This window comes from Excalfactoria chinensis, chromosome 4 (assembly GCF_039878825.1).
Source record: "Excalfactoria chinensis isolate bCotChi1 chromosome 4, bCotChi1.hap2, whole genome shotgun sequence".
In the NCBI taxonomy this organism is placed as follows: domain Eukaryota; kingdom Metazoa; phylum Chordata; class Aves; order Galliformes; family Phasianidae; genus Excalfactoria; species Excalfactoria chinensis.
Window position 1 is genome coordinate 75,499,198 of NC_092828.1, and position 18,474 is coordinate 75,517,671.

The 18,474-nt window shown below is 49.3% G+C and overlaps 1 protein-coding gene across 2 annotated transcripts in view; it reads right to left on the minus strand.

The window, feature by feature from the left end:
- The window catches only part of LOC140250996 (gamma-aminobutyric acid receptor subunit alpha-3-like), a 76,846-nt gene extending 62,431 nt beyond the window's left edge, over window positions 1-14,415 (minus strand). Inside the window, exon 1 of one of the 2 annotated variants that reach the window (XM_072334177.1) lies at window positions 14,304-14,415. The gene's annotated coding sequence lies outside the window, so the exon portion shown is untranslated. Of the gene's footprint in view, window positions 1-2,872; window positions 2,996-14,303 lie in introns of those variants that run through there. The other variant, XM_072334176.1, reaches the window with a different exon arrangement.
- Window positions 14,416-18,474: the final 4,059 nt, after the last annotated feature.

Genomic DNA, 18,474 nt, shown 5'->3' on the forward strand with positions numbered 1-18,474 from the left:
CTAGCCCAGATTTCTGACTTGGCTCTCTGCTTAGCTCTGCTTTGTGCTAAATAGATGCTGCCAGAAGCCCAACAGCTACCAGAGCATTTATAAGGATCAGAGAACACGGAGAAGGCAGCAGTACCCCTGCCTACCTGAATCAAACTTGCTGTTTACCATCTCAGAGAAACAGCGCTGGCTCACAGCAAGCAGCACATGGCTGAGGAACCACAGTCTTCAGCTCAGACATGGAAACGTTTGTGCTTTCCACCTGAGAGGAGAGCACTGAGCAGCCCCTATCAATGCACACCCCGCTCAGGCCATAAACAACCTTGCCATCAATCTGCCACACAAGGTACAAGGCACACGTGATGGTTACCAAATGCGTTGTCTGCAGCTCTGCAAGAGACACCGGCATAATGGGACACTGGAAACCAGAGGAATGAGGGAAGGAAATTTAAAGGTTCAGATTAACACAGATCGCAAAAGCAAGCGTTAATCTGGGTCCCTGCTGCGGAAGGCTGACGATGGAGCTAAGCGAGCTCCGTGCCCAACTCCCAGCTTAGCTTTAATTTCTTCAAAAACAAGAAGCTGCCTGACAGTTTCTCATCAAAACAAAACTAATCTCAGTATTGCAGTTCTCCACTTGAAAACACATCCAGAGGGACTGTAGAGTGATTCACACCCACAGCCGCTACAGGAAACCGCTTGCACTCACAAGTGTAACAAGCCAACACTGATTCACCCACACAATTACAGGCAGACACTGATTCACGGCTACTGCAACTGCAGACAGACTGACTCACAATCAGTGCAACTGCAGACAGACTCGGGCTCAGAGCACTACTGGATATACAACAGTGCTGACAGTGCCCACAGTCAGCATTCACATTGTACATACACAAATCCCTGGGAAACCAGCCAGCACCCCAACCAAGCAGCCAGCCAACCCTGTGCTCCTGACCTTCACCCCACAGCCATCTTTCCTTACTGATGGAACAATAACCACAGCTCAGCAGTTGCTCCTTCCCTGACTTCATGCTTGCCAAGCACTATTCTCACAGCCTGCACCAGGAGCAGAGATGTGTGATGCACATTCAGACATGCAACGTGTGCATGGGAGTTTTATATGGCAATACGATATACGTGCACTGACTGCACTGACTTTATTTCCAGAATATAAGTAAAAGCAGCCAAGTATAATACATTCACCCCTGGGCTAAAGGAGATGGCAAAAGACTCTCCACTGGGCTAAAGCTTGAAAGCGGGATTATTTACTACACTCTGGCTGGGTATGTAATTATGTCAGCATTCAGCCTGGGTATTGTGCTACTTTTTGTAAACAGTTGGCAGGAATACTCCCACTGAGATGAGGAGCTGGGCTTCTTCTATAGTGTTGAGAGGGAGCAGAGTGAAGAGGAAGAGGTCTGCTTAGTGGAAAAGAAACCGAGGTGAAAGGATGAATTAAACAGAAAAAGGCAAAGGGGAAGCTGACAGTGAAGTGGGACAGGTGGCAGCATCAGACAAAGAAGAAAGGAGAGGAGAAAACAGGAGGAGGAAAGCTGCTTGATGCAGTGTGATGATAAAAGCTCCAGAAGCAAAAGCAGCAGCCCCCCAGTGCAGTGGTGCAGCAAACGCATGTGTGCATACCCACGTTACTGAGCACTGCTGTGAACTGGGAGGAAATCGGGGGGAAAGGGATGCAGCCCCCAGCCAAGCATGTGCCACAGGGCCCAGGTGCAGCCACAACCACCCCAGCTGTTCCTATCTCTGGATGTAAAGCAGGAGTGGCACGTTTGTGTTCTCCTGGCACTACACTTGTGTGCACACGTTGCAGGGCAGACAGCCAACACAGGCACCGGCGGAAGGGCAGCAGACAGCTCCATCCTCCACAACAACAGCATCTTCTCAAAACAGTCTGAGATCCTTTATCCGTTGGGATAAAGAGAGTTAGGAGACAAACTACAGAAAAGAGAGGACTTGCCCGAAGCTCACGCAGCATCTCTTAGTTGCAGGTTGCTCCTGCCTCGCCACCTGTTATTTTTTTTCTTATTCAGTGCAAGGATTGAGAGGTGAGGGAACAAACCCGTGCTGCTGCCACTGTCAGAGCTGTTCAGGTGAGCAGGGACCAGAGGTGCTCCCACCAGCCGGCCCATGGCGGCGGCAGCCTTGCTCAGGGTCCCAGATCCCTGTCTGAGGACTGCTGTGAATGCAGGCAGCCTGAAGGTTCAGAAGAGACTGTGGCTGCAACTGGCCAGGGAAATGAGCTATTTTCTCAATTATACTCCCCTCATCCAGACCAGAATCATTCTGGTGGAAGGCAGAGCAGGGAACAATGGATAAACGTTGCAGTGGGAACCGTCTAATGCTTAATTGCATTATGCCGCTCCTTTTAAATGATCCGTATCTCAGTCCCATTAATTTGCCAGAGGAGGATGTGGAGCCTTTTTCCTTTCCCTCCTATTCTGTTCATAGAGATCACACCACTCCTTCCCTTTCTTCCTCATCCCAACCCCAACTCAGTATCGGTGCCCATTAGGCCTGGCTATGGGATTCAGGGGGCAATTAGACTTTGCTTTACTACGTTCTTCCCTCTGTTCAGTCCTTCCCCTGCATTCGCCGTCCGGCTCCAGGACCCGGGCTCATCTCGTTCTCTTTCGAGCATTTGCTCTCTCCCCCGCTCCTCGCACGGGTGGGCTGGGGCCGGGGGTCACCGGGCTGTCGCTCTGCTACGGGCCAACGCGCTCCGGAGTTGCTGCGGCATCAAGGATAGTCTTTCTCAACGCCCCATCCTCTCCCTCTCTCCCCCCGTCGCTCACCGGCCGACAGACAATAGCTGGGGGTGCAGCCCCTCCCCGCACGCCCATCTCCACGCCCGGCGAGGGATACCCACCCAACAAAGCGGAGACCCCCTCGGAGCACTCACCGCCGCGCCGGCTGCCCCAGACGGGGGGGGCCGGAGCCCGCACCGCTCCGCGGCCCCGAGCCCGCCGTGCCCGGGCTGCCAGCCGCCGCCTGCGCGCTCCTTCGGCCGCGGCGAGGGAGGGAGAGAGAGAGGGAGGGAAGCAGCATCCCCCCGCCTTCCTCCTCCTCCTCCTCCCCGCGGCCCGGAGGAGGGTTTAACCACCCGCTTTGTGCAGAGCGGGAGGCAGCTCCCCTACCCCGCCGCCCTCTCTGCCCCAAGAGATGTCACAGCCCTCCACCGAAGCCCAGCATCGCAGAGCCACGGCGGCGCCCAGCATCCTTTCTGCAGAGCAGGACGAGTGGAGCACAGCGGGCTGCTCCCAGCACCTACCTGTTGAAGGGTGGGCGCTCCCCGAGGCGTTGAGGCTCTTCTAGGAGGTGGCTGGCACCCCGAAGGGCGACGTGCCCCAAACCGTATCAAGCTGCTGCCTCGACCCCGTGAGGCCCAAATCCTGGCAGGAAAGTTGGGACTGCAACTTGGAATTGCCGGAGGTTTATATTGAAATAAAAAGGCAAGCGGAGGAAAACAAACGCAGAGGAAGGAGGGGGGGGAGGTGGGAGGAAGACAGGTTCAGATGCTCTGAGGAGTAGGCAGTAAAAGCAAGGACGAAGTGGCAGTGCGGGGATCCCAGAGGAAGCTCGATGCCAGACAAAGCGATGCAAGACTCACCGGCCAAAGCCAGCTGGGATCGGGAGGCTCTGCAGAGCCCCACAGCTGAAGCTGGGCAGACAACAGCTGACAGTAAGGCGCACTCAAAATATATTGTCCCTGCAGAGCTCTCCTTGTGGAACACTCTGCAGGACTCCGCCGCAGCTGTGACTTTGTGGTACATAACCACTGCTCTGCCACTGAGGGTCTGGGATGAGGAAGGACGATAACAGTAAGTACCACTGAACATCTCAAAAATACCTTTCTTTGAGTACTAAAAATAACACACAAAACATCACGGCAAGAGTCTGAAGGAGAGCATGTAAACAGTCACATCCAGTCCGAGTATCAGTTTTCTGCTTTTCTGTAGCAGAAAACAGCCCAATCCTTGCTTCTCAGAAGAATCTAAAGCATCACTCAAGAGAAGAATGAGATGTGTGCAGGCCAGCAAAGGAGCTTTTTATTGTTTCCTCCACAATCGTGGGAAAACATAGGAAAATTCACAATGGAAGAGATTTCAGGAGATCATCGAGCCCCGTCTCCCACTCAAAGCACACAGAAGAGTCCAGGGAACAACAAACGCCAGCCATACTTATTGACACCAAGTTTCTGCTTACTTCGGAGTTTCTTCCACAGCATACCTCCTTCTGTTCCTAATTCATATGCCTGTAAATACGTGTTGGCAAGGGAACAGGAGAGCACTCAGCAGGAAGCCCGACACACACAGAACTAAAAGTTCCGAGGACCTGAGCCACAACCTCTATGCCTCCCACAACACTTCATGGGAAAACACTGCTGTGAACCATGCCCAGGGGTAGGACAATGCATAAGACCTTGAATACTCAGGGGCATTGATTCTCTATAGGATCAGAGCAGAGAAGGCCCTCATGCTTGTTCTTCCTCCTTTCCAAACTGACTCAGCTGCTGGCAGGAGCTGCCTTGGGTAGGAGAACAGTCATGAAACACAATCAGCGAGACGAGTGCATCCGGAGACAAGTGACTCAAGATTTAAATGGCTCATATTGAAGAACATTCCAAGATTTATAGGTTTAAGTAGTGCTAACAATAGTCTCAGGCAACAGAGGCTGTGGTTCTCTTGAGGCCTGTTCATCCATAAGCAACAGCAATACAGACTTCCCCAGGAACAACATAGCTCACTCCACTCCCAGATGTCTTGTTGGCTCACTGAGAGGTCTTTCTGCCACTGCCAGCAGCCTGAAATAGTCTTGGGCATGAAGCTCTTAATTGAAAAAGTTTTCCTACCAACCCCAAAACTATATGAAATTCCTCCCTTTGCAGCCATAACGTACCATAAGTTCCCTTTGTAAAGGTGGGGAAAGTGGTCGTACCTGGGGTCAGACAAAAAGAAGCACAAGCTGAAGGGTTACAAGGATGTTGTCACACAAACAGCTGCCAGCACTGCAAAAGGTACCCCACATACAAGTGAGAAGGAAGTCAGTGGATGTGCATGCTGCAACATCCTTCCAGACGTGCTGGATCCAGGTCATATCACACTCAGACCCTTGGCAGAGCAGGAACCTGTGCTCCACAGCAAGGTCTACCTCCAGCCAGCCAAGCAGCAGCAATCAGAATCTCTACCAGCCAAGTCCCAGACACCATTCCTCCTGGAAAGGTTCCAAAGCCTTGCATGATTTGTGCCTCTTAAGGGCTGGCCGGCCCTCCTGCAATGGGGATATCAAAGGAAGCCCCAATCCTAATGGAGGAAATAGACCTTTTTCATCCCAGAAAGTGAAGATTCCAACTAATCATAGAGCAGGAATAGTCCTGTCATCCGGCTAGTGACATAAAGACACAAGAGTCTTCAGCAGAAGCACATGATATCTTTAATCAACAGGGGAGCTGAGACTCCGGCCAGGAAAGAAGGCATTAACCAGCTCAGGAAACCCTGCTTTAGGAAACCTACTCATAGTCAACCAGAATTGTCTTGACCTTTGCTCTGTTTGGAAGAATAGAGCCCTCCCCTAAACATTAGCCTCTGTAGATAACATCCATCTATTTCAGAGGCATAAAAACATCATGTGAAACCTGTAATCAATTATCTTTTAATGCATCCCTCCATCACAAAGCTTTATTTCCTTCTTAAAATATATTACTGAGCCCCCTCCGCTCCCCCACCCCCCTCTCCTTTACTTGTTGAAATGCCTACCTGAACTCTGGCACACTCCAGAATGAAAGGGTATTGAGGCAAAACCCTTTTTATGATGATCAAGGTTAAACTTTAAGGCTGTCACCATATTACTGAAGAGTAATCTCTCAAAATGGAAGTACAGCAGCCTGGGAATATCTTGCTTATAATTAGCTAAGCCTTTCACTTCTGCCACCCTGTTCAACCAGCCAGAATAGAAGTGTGCTTAGTTTTAGATCCATACTACAGTGCCCTTGAACTGAGAGGGATTGCAGATTTAATAACTGCTAGCCTAGTGAAGCATTTAGACTGGACGGTCCTTTTTGAAGGTACAGGCTGGATCAAGGGATTAGGGATGTGCAGCACAGCTCTGGCACACCCAAGCTCTTTGGAGCAAGCCTGCACCATCCATGTTCATTCCAGATGACACCCAGATCCAGCACACAAGGGAGCTGTAGCTCCTATGTAGCAGCAGTCAGGGTACAGTGTTGATCCAAGGAACACCAAAAGGCAGAAGCAGTGTATTGATGGAGGTATGACCCAGTGACATGTGGCTCCCCAGAGTTGCTGGGTGCTGGAAACCTGCTCTGAATCTGAAGGCTCATTAGCACCAGGAGAGTACTCCAGTCAGAGTGGTCCTTGCAGGCAGGCACCCACTTTGGCATGGGGCAAGTCCCATTTCCTCTACAAACAGTCTGAGTGTGTCCACAGGTCTGTTGCACCAGTTCTGCACTGAGCAGCCTCTGCAAGCTGACACCTCCATCCACCCTGAGACCCTCTTGAGCTGATGGAGAAGAAACCAATCTGCATACAGTAAGCAAACAAGTAGCTGATGCAGGCAGGGGACCAAAACAGGAGATGCTCCAGCTGCACATGGGTCCAGCCCCTTCACCAAAGGCTGCCGCTCACCCCAAGGAGCACCATGTTGACATAATCCTCCTCAAAGGGCTGGAAGGGGAATTTCTTCTCCCTTCACCCCTTTCCCTCTCAGAGCATCCAAAGCCATCTCAAAAACCCAACTGCTGTCCCACTCTCTTGGTGCTCCATCCATCCCCACCATGCCAGCTGCTCCTTCTCTCCACCCACCCACTCCTTGCACCCGTAGCAGGGCTTCCATCGTCAGAGCTGGCTGCTGCCTGGTGCTTTATTAGCCTGTCTCCATGGCAACTCGCCTACAGCTTAACTCTGAGAGACCCCTATCTCACCATGGCCATAAATCAGCCACCCGCCTGCATCCTCGGTCAGAGATGGAGGTCATGGCTCATCCTGCATGCTGCTGGCAGCCCTGTGAGTGCCATCCCAACCTCCAGGGCTGTCCCACACAGGCAGAGTGCTGTGCACCACACTGCAGCCCTCAAGCACAGTCTAGCAGCGATGCAAAGAAACAGAACCAAAAAGATGGCGGTTTTCCCAGTGTGCAGGCAAACTGGAGCCACCCGTGCAAACTCTTCCTTCCTTTGTGCAGGGAGAAGAGCCTTGGGTTGCTGCTGCAGTCATGCAGAACTGAAGTTCAGTCTTACGCAGCATGCAGGAAGGGCTGCACCACTGGCCAGAACCTAGCAAGTGGGCACAGCACTGGGCTGAAGCAGAAAGGTAGCAGCTTGCCCCACGGTAAGTAATCCTCCTCCCTTCTTCCCTCCAGCACGTCCACAGTGAAGCTCCTGAAGGGGACAAAAGCCACCTAAAGTGTTCTGCTCTCCCTGGTGCCTCAGAAACAACCTAAGAACAATGTTTCCCCCAGCACAGTGTAAAGCGGTAGCCCTCTGGGTACCCCTTTAGCAGTAAAACCATTGGCTGGCATCTCCTGTGCTGGGTGGTTGGAAGTAGGTGTAACTAAGAACTTGCTGGTTCCTACAAGAGGCAAACTTTCCCACACTGAAAGTCTCCAACCCTAAATCTCAGTTTTTGTGAAAGGAGACAGCTTTATCTTTATATCCCACGTCATACATTATGCAGTCACTTCACCCATACATTTCAAGAACTCAGTGGTGGGGCTTAACCTTGGAATCAAACGCCAAGGTGGCTCCCACCACCAGGAGTGCAGTCTCCATAAACCCATACTCAAACACATACAATAAAATCCACATGGCTATTGGGATGGCTCTATCTTAGTCTTATATAGATGCTCAGCTCATATATCCATCCAACAACTCAAAGAGCTAAAAAGCTTCCTACATGCCATCACTGAGCTCCAGGTCTGTGCCCCAGCAGATGCTGGCAGAGCAAAGAGCAGGAATCTTGTTTCTCTGACAGAATGCATCCATCCAAAACTCCAGAAGGCAGACCCAGCTATGTGGAGAAGCACCAGAGCTCTTTTAGGAGGGCTAGCTCACCGTCTTGAATTTCAAGAAATAGAAGTTGGCAGTAGAACAAATTCATAAAAACTAATGGGCCTGAAAGAAACTGTATTTGTCCTGCAGTCCCTTGACAAGGGCAAAACTAAACCTGGAGAGAAAGACCTCGACACAGGCACATCTCTTTTGCAGTTACAGTAGCAGCATCAGTTCAAAAAACCCCCTGTGGAGTCATGAGGTTTTAGATGCCTCAGCATTTCTATTTCTAACATTGTGTATGCTTGTGAAGTCCAAATATGCTTAAGCAATTTAGGTGCATAACACTAATAAATCAACTGCATAGGAAGGCTTGCTTTAGGGAGGGCTGGCTTTAGGATGGCTGCTGGTTTGCTTTTCTGATATGGGATCCTTCTGGGCCCCACAAAACTGAACTTATTTTGTGGTTGGTTGTTTTTTGTTTTGTTTTTTAAAGTAGAGTGACATGACACAAAGCCAAAACCAGGAGCTTGAAGCAGAGCCAAACAACAAGAGATTCACACTAAGTTGCAGGAGTTGACAGCATTAGCCAAAGTCTCAGGAAAATGCCATATGCTCAAATTACATGGAATGTTATCCTATGTCCAACCTTCCTTCTAAACACCTTCCTCAGCTTTCTACACCAGCTTGAGCCTCTCCTTTTAAGGAAACTCTGGTCTCATCACAGCTTGATAAAACTGAGCCCTTTTTATAGTTGTACACCATACAGCAGTGAACCTCCTGGCACAAAGATGTGGCTGAGCTTTGGGCACAATGACCATAAATTCCAAGGGAAGTAGCAATTCTGACGTACTCCAGGACTTATTGCATTGGAGATTGGCTGTACTTTCATTGAAACAGCACTTTTAGGATCCTCTCCATCAAGCAGGATAGTTAGCCACACAACTTAGTTGTAGATAGAGCCTGTCAGCAGGAGAGAAGTTCCTAAAGACATTTCCTAAAGACATCAGCTGAATCTGCTGCTTTAACAGGGACTCTAAGTGCCACTGCAGTGCCTGTGCTATGGTGCCTGAAAGGTTTAATATCTTGCCATGTTTGGTAAACTTTATGAGGACTGCAGGATGCTGAAGGACGAGAGACTGCCTGACAGTGAGTGGATCTCATCAGCACTAATTAGCTGAAACAAAACAGCAGAGACTCAGGTAATAAGTGCTCTTCACGAGATTAAGGTGAGTGGTGGCTGCAGGAGACAGGACACTCCAATCTCTGCCTCCTGGAGCACCCCCACGGGAAGACAACATTGAGCCAGAGGTTCAGTACTTAATGAGAGAAAGAACTGTTTAGAAAGGTTTGTGATAACCTTCTCTTGGCATGCGGCAAAGCAACCAAGAAAGGGACAGTTCCATCTCTAAGCATGCCCAAGGGCTGTCTCCCTGGCACTCGGGCGGTTTCTCATCCATCCACCATATGCAACTACTGGTACCAGGGGTGGAAGCATGCTGGAGAACCAGCTTAGCCACCAGTTCCTTTCTACTCTATCCCTAATGCCTTACCACTGTCAGTGATCCCCACTCTCAGAAACACCTTCATTTGTATGTTGGAAACCATTACACCAGCTGCCTGTCAGAACTGGGGCAACGTGGAGGCCTAAACAGTCCTCTTTGTCTCCCTTCACCCTGTAGCCCTACCAGGCTGCCCACCAGCACAGGATCTGGGACTTTTTCCTGTACAGAGTGTTGAGAATCCATCCGCCAGTTGCTACTACAAATGCACTACCAATAGGCAATGCCCTCCTAGCTTCTGCTTTAGGAGGGTTTTTAGTGCAACCAAATGGGAGACAAACAGCACAAGCCAGCAAAAGGAGTTGTGCATCTGATGATAGGAAGACACATGGCAGAGCAAGGCAGCTATGCTCAGGAGGAAGAGCCACGGGGCACTGAAGCAGGCAGATGTTCTTCTGCTATCAGCTGCTTGGCAGGGGGATGCACAGCCTCTGGCAATGCCAAATAGGAAAACATGGGCCCAGGGATTTAAAGGACACTCAAGTTGAGAAGAGGTATGTTGTAACTGTCCCAAAGCAGCAGGACTGAGATCAAACCACCTGACCAAGAGCAACCCCACGCAGAGGGAAGCCCAGAGGTTGGCAGGATTTTGAGGGTCACTGCTTCCTCTCAGCCCCACACCTTCAGATCTGGAAAACTTGAAAAAGCAACTTCTCTTCTGCATCCCACACCAGCTAAAAACAAAACAACACAGTCCTGCGCTGGTTTTGCTCAAACGCTTACCAATGATTCAGATAGGGCAGCTCCTTCATCTGCTCCCTAATCCTTGACTATTCCAGGTGACTTCAGAAAAGCTGCTAGTTCCAGCCAGCCCTGGCTCCGAGCTATCCATTTCTGATACACTTCATCTACAATGCTGACTCGGATGCCAGCTGTTGGAAGGAGCCAGCTGCAGCATCTGAGCTGCACATTTCTCAGGAGCTACCAAACAAAGCTTTACTTTGTTCCAACTGATTGCATATAATGGGAGAGGATAACAATTAGCATATCCATTCTGCTTTTTCCCAACCTGCCCCCATTAGGGAGGAAAGCTCTTCTTGTCTGGGTGCCACTGCATACAACACCCTCTTGGTTTGTAATTAGTGGAATAGGAATGCTCAGTCAGCTGGGAAACCTGCCCGAGTAAATGACATCCTCAAGTGCTTTCTAATCCAAGGTATGCAACATCACACGTTGCTGCTAATGGAATACAGTGGGAGTACCAAGATTTCTGCTGTGGACCCACAGGCATCCAGGAATACCTCTCAAGCTAATTCACTCCAGAATCCATGCCAGCAGTTCCAGCCCGTCACTTGGGACAACTCCTAGGACTTGCCAAGAGATCATGTCACTCGGCCCCTAAGCCCTTCCTATCTCCTCAAGGCATCACGTATTCATTTAAAAGAAAGGTCTCTGTCAAGGCACATGGGAGCAACAGAAAGCCAGAAGCAGGTTCAAGGATGGCATGCAGTACTGTTAGCACAGATAGGACTTCAGAATTGAAAGAACAGAGGTTACGAGTCAAGATAGGAGCTGCACAGCACCTGGAAAATCGCACACCAGATATTAATTAAAATGACCCTCTGCCTCGTTTCTTCTGCATTCAGATGCACGGGAGAATCTATCCAGGTAATTTATGGCATGTAGCTTCTGATATGCCAATCAAAGGAAGCACAGAGTAACAAGTGATGTTAAGAGACCTCGTCAATCCTTATCTCCACAAACAGGCTTAATTCCTCCCATCCTAGTTAATAAGGTTACTTTGTTTTATTTCTTGGACAAAAGGGAAAGCAACCAGTGGGAAGCATTGGGCATCAGGTATGCAACCCCCAGACAACTTAACTTGGCTGGAGGGAGTATGTGGAGATGGTGTTTAGGAAAGCATGCTCTGGAGCAAATCTGAAAGGTCTCCAACCACAGGCTTTCAGGAGGACATTTTCTTTCATAAGCAGAAATTTCTCCACATCCAAAACACCAAGATTTCGATGAAAACCTGAAAGTTCCCAGTTGCAGAGGTGATCAGAAAGGCAAGAAACAAAAGCTTTACTAATTCCAGAAGGCTGAAGTCAGCTTACACACAGGGTGCATGGCCACGTGTTTTCCCAGGAGCCCAGCAGACCTTGCTCAGAGGATTGCAGATCTGATGCCAGCCAAGGTGCCAAGAGCTGCAGCAGGAAAAGTTACTGCAGCAACTTTTCTACCTCACAGCCAGATGTATCCATCCCTGACTGAATTAGCACAATGAAGTGCAGCAGATCCTGTTTTACAGGTGTCTTGGATCTGCCTTACAGGTGTGCTGGGCAGCCACTATTACCCAGGAGAAGCTTCACTGCAGAGAGATCTCTGGGGATAAAGTATTCCAAAATCACAACCCTATATATCTTCAGTTTGACAGCCAAAACTATTCACTGCTTCTTTTTTCTTTAAGCACTGCATGTCAATTTTCGCTAATGTAAGATAAAAATAACTTGACTCCCTGTAGTGATGGTGTGAAATTAAGTTCATTGCCATGTGTGAATCAGTCTGATACAATGGTGATGAGTACTACTGTGCAGCACCTGAATAGGCAAAGGAGCAGAACCTACAATGGGCAAAAAAAGAAAGACTGAAGAGCCACGCTGAACGCAAGCACCAGGCATCATGAGCATTCAATGAGGCAGAGCTGTTTCAAAGAAGATCTATGGGGATGTCAGATAATTGGGATATATTGATGCAAATGCACAGTATGGGGTAGAGGATAAGGTAAGGAGATGTGGGTTTAATTTTCTTCCTCCATCTCCCAAAGATTAGGCTTCTTTGCCAGAACATTTCATTAACATCAGCATGCAAAATACTGAGGCCTTGCTCAAAGAACAGAAGGCTAGAAATGAAACTATGAAAAAAAAGTTGGGCCAGGAATACCAGTGAAATCAAGATAAAGAAGAGCAGGCTTGCAGAATAGCTTGGCTGCTCACAAAGAAGCATGGCTTCTCGAGAAGGCTGTTTGAAGAGACAGTACTTCATTCACTAAACACTGCAGCTGTGAAGCAAAGCTGTGAAAGAATACTCCACTGTACCATACGTACAGTGTGGTAAGGAAAGGGGGCGAGGAGAGGTTTTTACCTCTTGGTAGGAAGGCATACATGAAAGAAGAGCTATCAAGCTCCAGCCACCCTAAAAGCCACCCAAGGCATGCTCACCAAGCACTGCTAAACCTTCCTACCATGGAAACACCCCTCAGCTCTCACCACAGACACTGGGCAGTGGTTTGCAGCTGTATGATGGTACCTCTGTCAGGAAACAAACAGACCTCACTGTGCATCAGCTGCATAGGGCTCCAGCACTGCCCTGCTAGCAGCCTGTTGCGATCAAATTAGATCACCTTTTAGAAGCGATACCTCCATGACTTCAGAAATACAAGTTTTTAAGAACTCCAACTTTAGTTTAAGGACTTGCATTCCTACTTTAAACTCTCTCCCAGATAGAACAGCGTTAAGAAAGTTTTCAGAGGAAAATTTCTTCCTTTGCATCTTTCTGTCCCCACCTGAAACAGAAAGAAGTCAGAATATTCTTCAGTAGCTTCTGCCTTAATCTCTTTCTCCGCTCTCATTTTACCTCGCAAAGTGATGTGGGCTCTCCATTGCTGAGGAAGCTGATAAGGCCTGCTAAGTCTCCCCAAGAGAGAGACAAAAAAAAATTAAACCAGAAGAAAGAAAGTTTTGTCAGGTGAAAACAGATGAGACAATTCCGAGAAAGGTTATTTCTCACCATGAAGCCACCTATTTAAAACTGCTTCAACTCCTCTGCCAAGACATTCCCCTGAAGAAGAGGGCTTAGTGCTTGCTGCTAAGAATATTTTTAACTTGGGCTGATAATCACATCACTGTAAAACATTACAGAATTAAGTCATGTGCTGTATGGAGATGGTAAAGCTGCCTTCACCACCTCTGAAAGCTCTGAGCCAAAAGAACAAGGCAGTGCTGAACATGGATAGATGTGCTGCAAGGAGCAGCCCCAGTGCCAGCCAGGAAGATGGGGTCAGGGAACAACAGCATCTGCAGGAGGAGCTTTAGAGGGAGTTAAATACATACCGTTATATTACTGCCTGCATGCAAAGAGCCTTCCTAAAATGCTAAGGTAAGGAGAGCCACATCCAGAGTGACCATGCAGTGTGCTGATGATGGCCTCTTTCCAAACAGGGCTGCTGTTCCTGTGGGAACGTCTGGCACCAGAGTGCCCTATTTCAGGGGACCTGAAGAGACACATCCACATAAATGAGGTTACCGAGGGATTCCCTCAGCTATTGACACACCGAGATACTTGGCAAGATGCTCTCTCTGGAAACGTCAGAAACACAGATGCTGTGCAACCTCCCACTGGGGCTTTTAAGAAGTGCCTGACTCAAATGGAAATCAATGCAGGGCTGGAGTCAACTGCTCTGGAGAGAAAAAGCTCTATGCAGAGCCAAGCCCAAGGCTCCTTTGTGCACCACCCTGGGGCCGAGAAAGGGTGTCAAACAGCTCACGGGGACGGAGCAGCTCATTAGGGAGTGCTCCATCTCCCTTTACCACAGCAGTGAGTTTTTCCCGTATATCTGCCTTCTGCTCTCTTCCCTCCTTTGCTCGGGCTCCAGCCACAGACCGCCCCTATAACTAGGAACCTATGCCCACGCCCAGAAAGCCGCAGTGCTGCTTGCGGGCTTGCCTAGGGAAGGAGCCTGGAGGGACGCACAACACGAACACAGCGGAGGAACTCCGCGAAGCGGCTGGGCTCACCGGGCAGATGCTGCCGAGCTCATTGTCTGAACGATCTCCGCACTCCCACGGAGGAAAACCCCCCCGATCCCGGCTGACGGCAGAACAGCCGCGGGGCACCGCGCAGGGAGCACCGCCGTGCCCGCCCCGCTCGGGCTCCGCCGCCGGTTCCGCGGCTTCTGCTGCCCTCTGCCAGCCGCGGAAGGGAAGCGCCGCAGCTGCGGCTGTAGAAAAGCCCTCGGGACGCTCCGGACGATGATAGAGGGCTGCCAGATGAGCATTGCAAAGCGTAAGCAGCAATGATCTGGGTGTACAAAGTGTGTTTAATTTAGCCGTATTCCTGCAGAGAAGCGATCAAACAGCAGGCAGTGCCCACTGCGAATCACTGCCCAACACTGGAAGGAGATGTGTTTTGAGGAGAGTGGTTTGAGAACTGCTTGCTCTCCAGACTCCAGCAAAACCCAAGTCCTTCAGTTTGATGGAAGCTTCTGTTTTCAGAGACCACTCCACCCTCCACAGACACAGCACCTCTGGCAGCCATTAACACACGGTGCCCTTCTACAGATGCTCACATGCAAAGAGAGGCTATAGACAAATATCACCTGCACACGTGACACAGTCATTCAGGTCAGCGAGTGCATTTCTTATAGCTGGAAACGTCCATGGGAGATCTCTGCTCTCCCGGATGAACTTCCACTTTAAACACCGGCTTACTCAAGCGTTAGCATCCCATTGATGCATGAAAGTGTCCCTCTTGTAGATGAAGTGACCATAAGATGATAGTTTCACACCTAGACTTAAAAACAAAACAACAACAACATAAGTGAGCTATGGCTAGTTACTCAAGTTGTTTTTTTTCCCTCCCCCAGGGAGAGTCAGGGTTTAAGCTATAGGCTCCACTGACCTAGGTAGGGCAGACCACAGTCTGTCAACCTACCCATCAGCACTAGGGCCAAAGCTCTTGGCCAGCCCTCTTAACTCAGGGATCACAGACCTACAGAAGTTTCTTGCCTATGCAGCTGTCAATGTCTCAGTAGGGCATCTGGGAAATCCTCAGGTGTATTTTTGAGGAACAGTAAACCTTGGCTCCCCACAGCTGCATTAAGACCCCAGACAGCTGGTTCAAGCACACATAACCCTCACTCTGCTGGCAGGAGGAGCTTCTGCACAGACTGGCTTTATCCACGTAGCTTTCAGCCATGCCCAGTGTAACACAACGCAACAAGAAAGTGCAGCAACAACAGCAGAATAGCAAGGCCCTGTGATGCAACAAGTGAGGATCTGCTCAAATGCAACAGCCACAGGCACAAAAAATAAAGAAACTATACCATCAGGAAGCCTCAGGTGTGCAGGGATCTCCAGCAAGACACCCTCACCTTCACTGCCAACCCTTAAAAGAGGTCTGGAAGGGGTGGATCCTGGGTTCCACACCTGGTCACTCAATCCATTGCATGAACCTGAGCTCCTCTGGGCTGGCCCTGCCTTCCCACCAGGTGTTCAATCACTGCTTCAAGCTGTGACTTGCATTTCTGCTACACTCAAACAGCAATTTAGCTCTAGACTTTTCCAACTATGCCAGCACAGACGTACCATCATGGGGAATGGGAGAGGTGCCTGAGGACAGGAAGAAAGCAAATGTCACTCCAGTCTCCTAAAAGGGCAAGAAGGAGGACCTGGGTAACAATAGATCGGTCAGCATCACCTCCATCCCTGGAAAGGTTGTGAACAACTTATCTGTGGCTCTGTCTCTAGGTATATCAAGGATAAGAGGATCATTAGGGGCAATCAGCATGGCTTCACCAGGTGTTCTTGCTCTGGCAGGGGGTTGGACTAGATGATCTTTTGAGGTCCCTTCCAATCCCTAACATTCTGTGATACCATGGGCATACCATACCATACCATACCACAGCAACAGCCTCATGACTCTCCAAGAGCTACAAATTGCCACAAACCAGGGGTCCCCCAAAGCTGTCAGAGCCCCACAGCCTGCAGATCAATTCACTGCCCTCAGGTTAGTTCCTGCAGCCCGCTGTGCTCCCTAACCATATGTCCGCACACACATAAACCATAGAGGCACAGGTCATCCCTAGAAATCTGCTCCTGCCATGCTCCACACTGCCACAAGCTCTGGAAGAGACACCTCTTTGTTGGTTCTTTTTTGATTGTTTGTTTCATTTCTTATCCTTCAAATTAGGACTTCTTAGCTGCCCGCAGCCTGTAGGCAAGAGCACTGGGTTCCATCTCTGGGCTGAAGAACCTCAGTTTGATCTCCAAGAGAAAGATCAGCCTTTAAGAACTAACTGTTCAGAGAAAATGACATAACAAGGCATCTCTTTCTTCAACAGATCTGCTTCCCTGCATCTGTTTGAAGTCTGACCTGATTATTCTTGCAATTGTATTTTTAATGCTCATCAGGTATCCTTAGAGAAATGGATAGTCACTTTTTTTAGATCACGCATATGCAATCAGACAAACAAGACAAAGCTCACCTGTTCTTCCCATCTACAGCCAAAAGCATGTCCCCAGCAATGACTCCAAGGAAAGCAGTAGATCAGATGGGACAGAGGATCACTTTCTTATCTGCCTTGGGCACACACACCAGAAGTGCCATCTGTCTTCATTGTAGGGACAAATGCTGCCCTCATACTTGAATACGCCAAAGGAAGTTGTCTGTTACTCATGCAGTTGTCCTGTTCATGCTAGGAGGTTGCGCACACAGTGCTTTTCTGTTTCTTTCTCCCTTAAGTACAGATCTCACATTTGTACAAGTCCACCTAGATATTTAAATATACATTTAAGGCTGAGAGGCATCTCCTGTGGCACTCCCAGGTTCTCAGCCCCTCAGACAACTAAGATCAAGGCTGAGTTTCCCTCAGCTTTGCTGTTGAGAAGCTGCTCTGCCAGATTGACACCCTTTCTCAGCTCTTCACACACACAGCCTCTGCTGTTGAGCCTCCCAACAACGGGATTGGAATCAGGTAGTTATGCTGTAGTACACGCATCTCAGGAGTTAAAGCCACAGCAACTTATGCCTGGAGAGGATTTTAAGGCAGAAAGTTTGAGATACCGCAGAGTGCTGCCATAAGCAGAAGCTGTGGGCGCAGGCAACCTCTGCATCTCATAAATCATCAGGAGGGGGCAGAGAACTAGACACTGTTTCATCAGTTAATTACAACTGTTAATCATATTTTCATTAACCTGCAATGAAACTGCCAGCATTCCCCCCATTTCTACCCCATACCCCAAATCCCACTTCTCAAATAGCAATTCCTTGTCAGCCAGGACGCACACTGTTGTTTGCAGCATGCATCTGGGCAGCACCCCATTCACAAGGACCTCCATACCCTACTGCCTTACCTCTCCTTCACATCTGCTCTGAACCTGCCATGCCTTAGGGATGAAGAAGCAGGGAGTAGATGCCCATCTTCTCTGCTGCTCAACACCCTGCAGGCAGCAGCCACCAGCAAGTCTCTGTGCTCCAGGTCTGCTCATACTTCCCTGACAGCTTCCACTTGGAGTTGGAAAAGACCATTAAGATTACGAAGCTCAATTGCCAACCCATTTTCATGTCCCTCAGTGTCACAGCCACATGTTTCTGCTCCCTCCAGGGATGCTGACACCCCCACCTCTCTGTGCAGCCTGTGCCTCTTCTTCTCTGCCTTATTAGCACCTCGCTACACAAAGACCAAGAGTAAACTCAACTTTTCACTCTTCTGCACTACCTTCAGGGTTGGAAGGAGGACAGGCCACGAGGGCTGGGAGAAGAGCTTGGTTATAAACTACAGCCAGAGGCTTCGGGTTCCAGAGTGGCTTTTGCTATCTCCCTCTCTCCCACCCTCCAGAAGCCCTAGATGCACTAAGCAGCCTGTAAAGGTGTTAATGGGAAATGTATCACCTCTGTCACAGCTACAGTACAACAGGGCACCCAGCTCAGAAATGAGCTATAAAAGCATACTTACTCTCACAGTGTGAAAACTGCTGGGTTAAATAGAACAGAGGATTGTTGGCTCCAGCAAGCATAGCTGATCTCTTCATTTTATGGCAGAGTGCTTACTTTGCCAAACAGAGTCCTCAGTCCCCATGGAGTGGGTGGTTTCTCCTGTGTTAAATGTCTTTATATGTTACCAGGTGTGGTAGTGGTATATAAATTGTCTTCATTACACACCTTTCTATACAAAGAGACACAATAGCA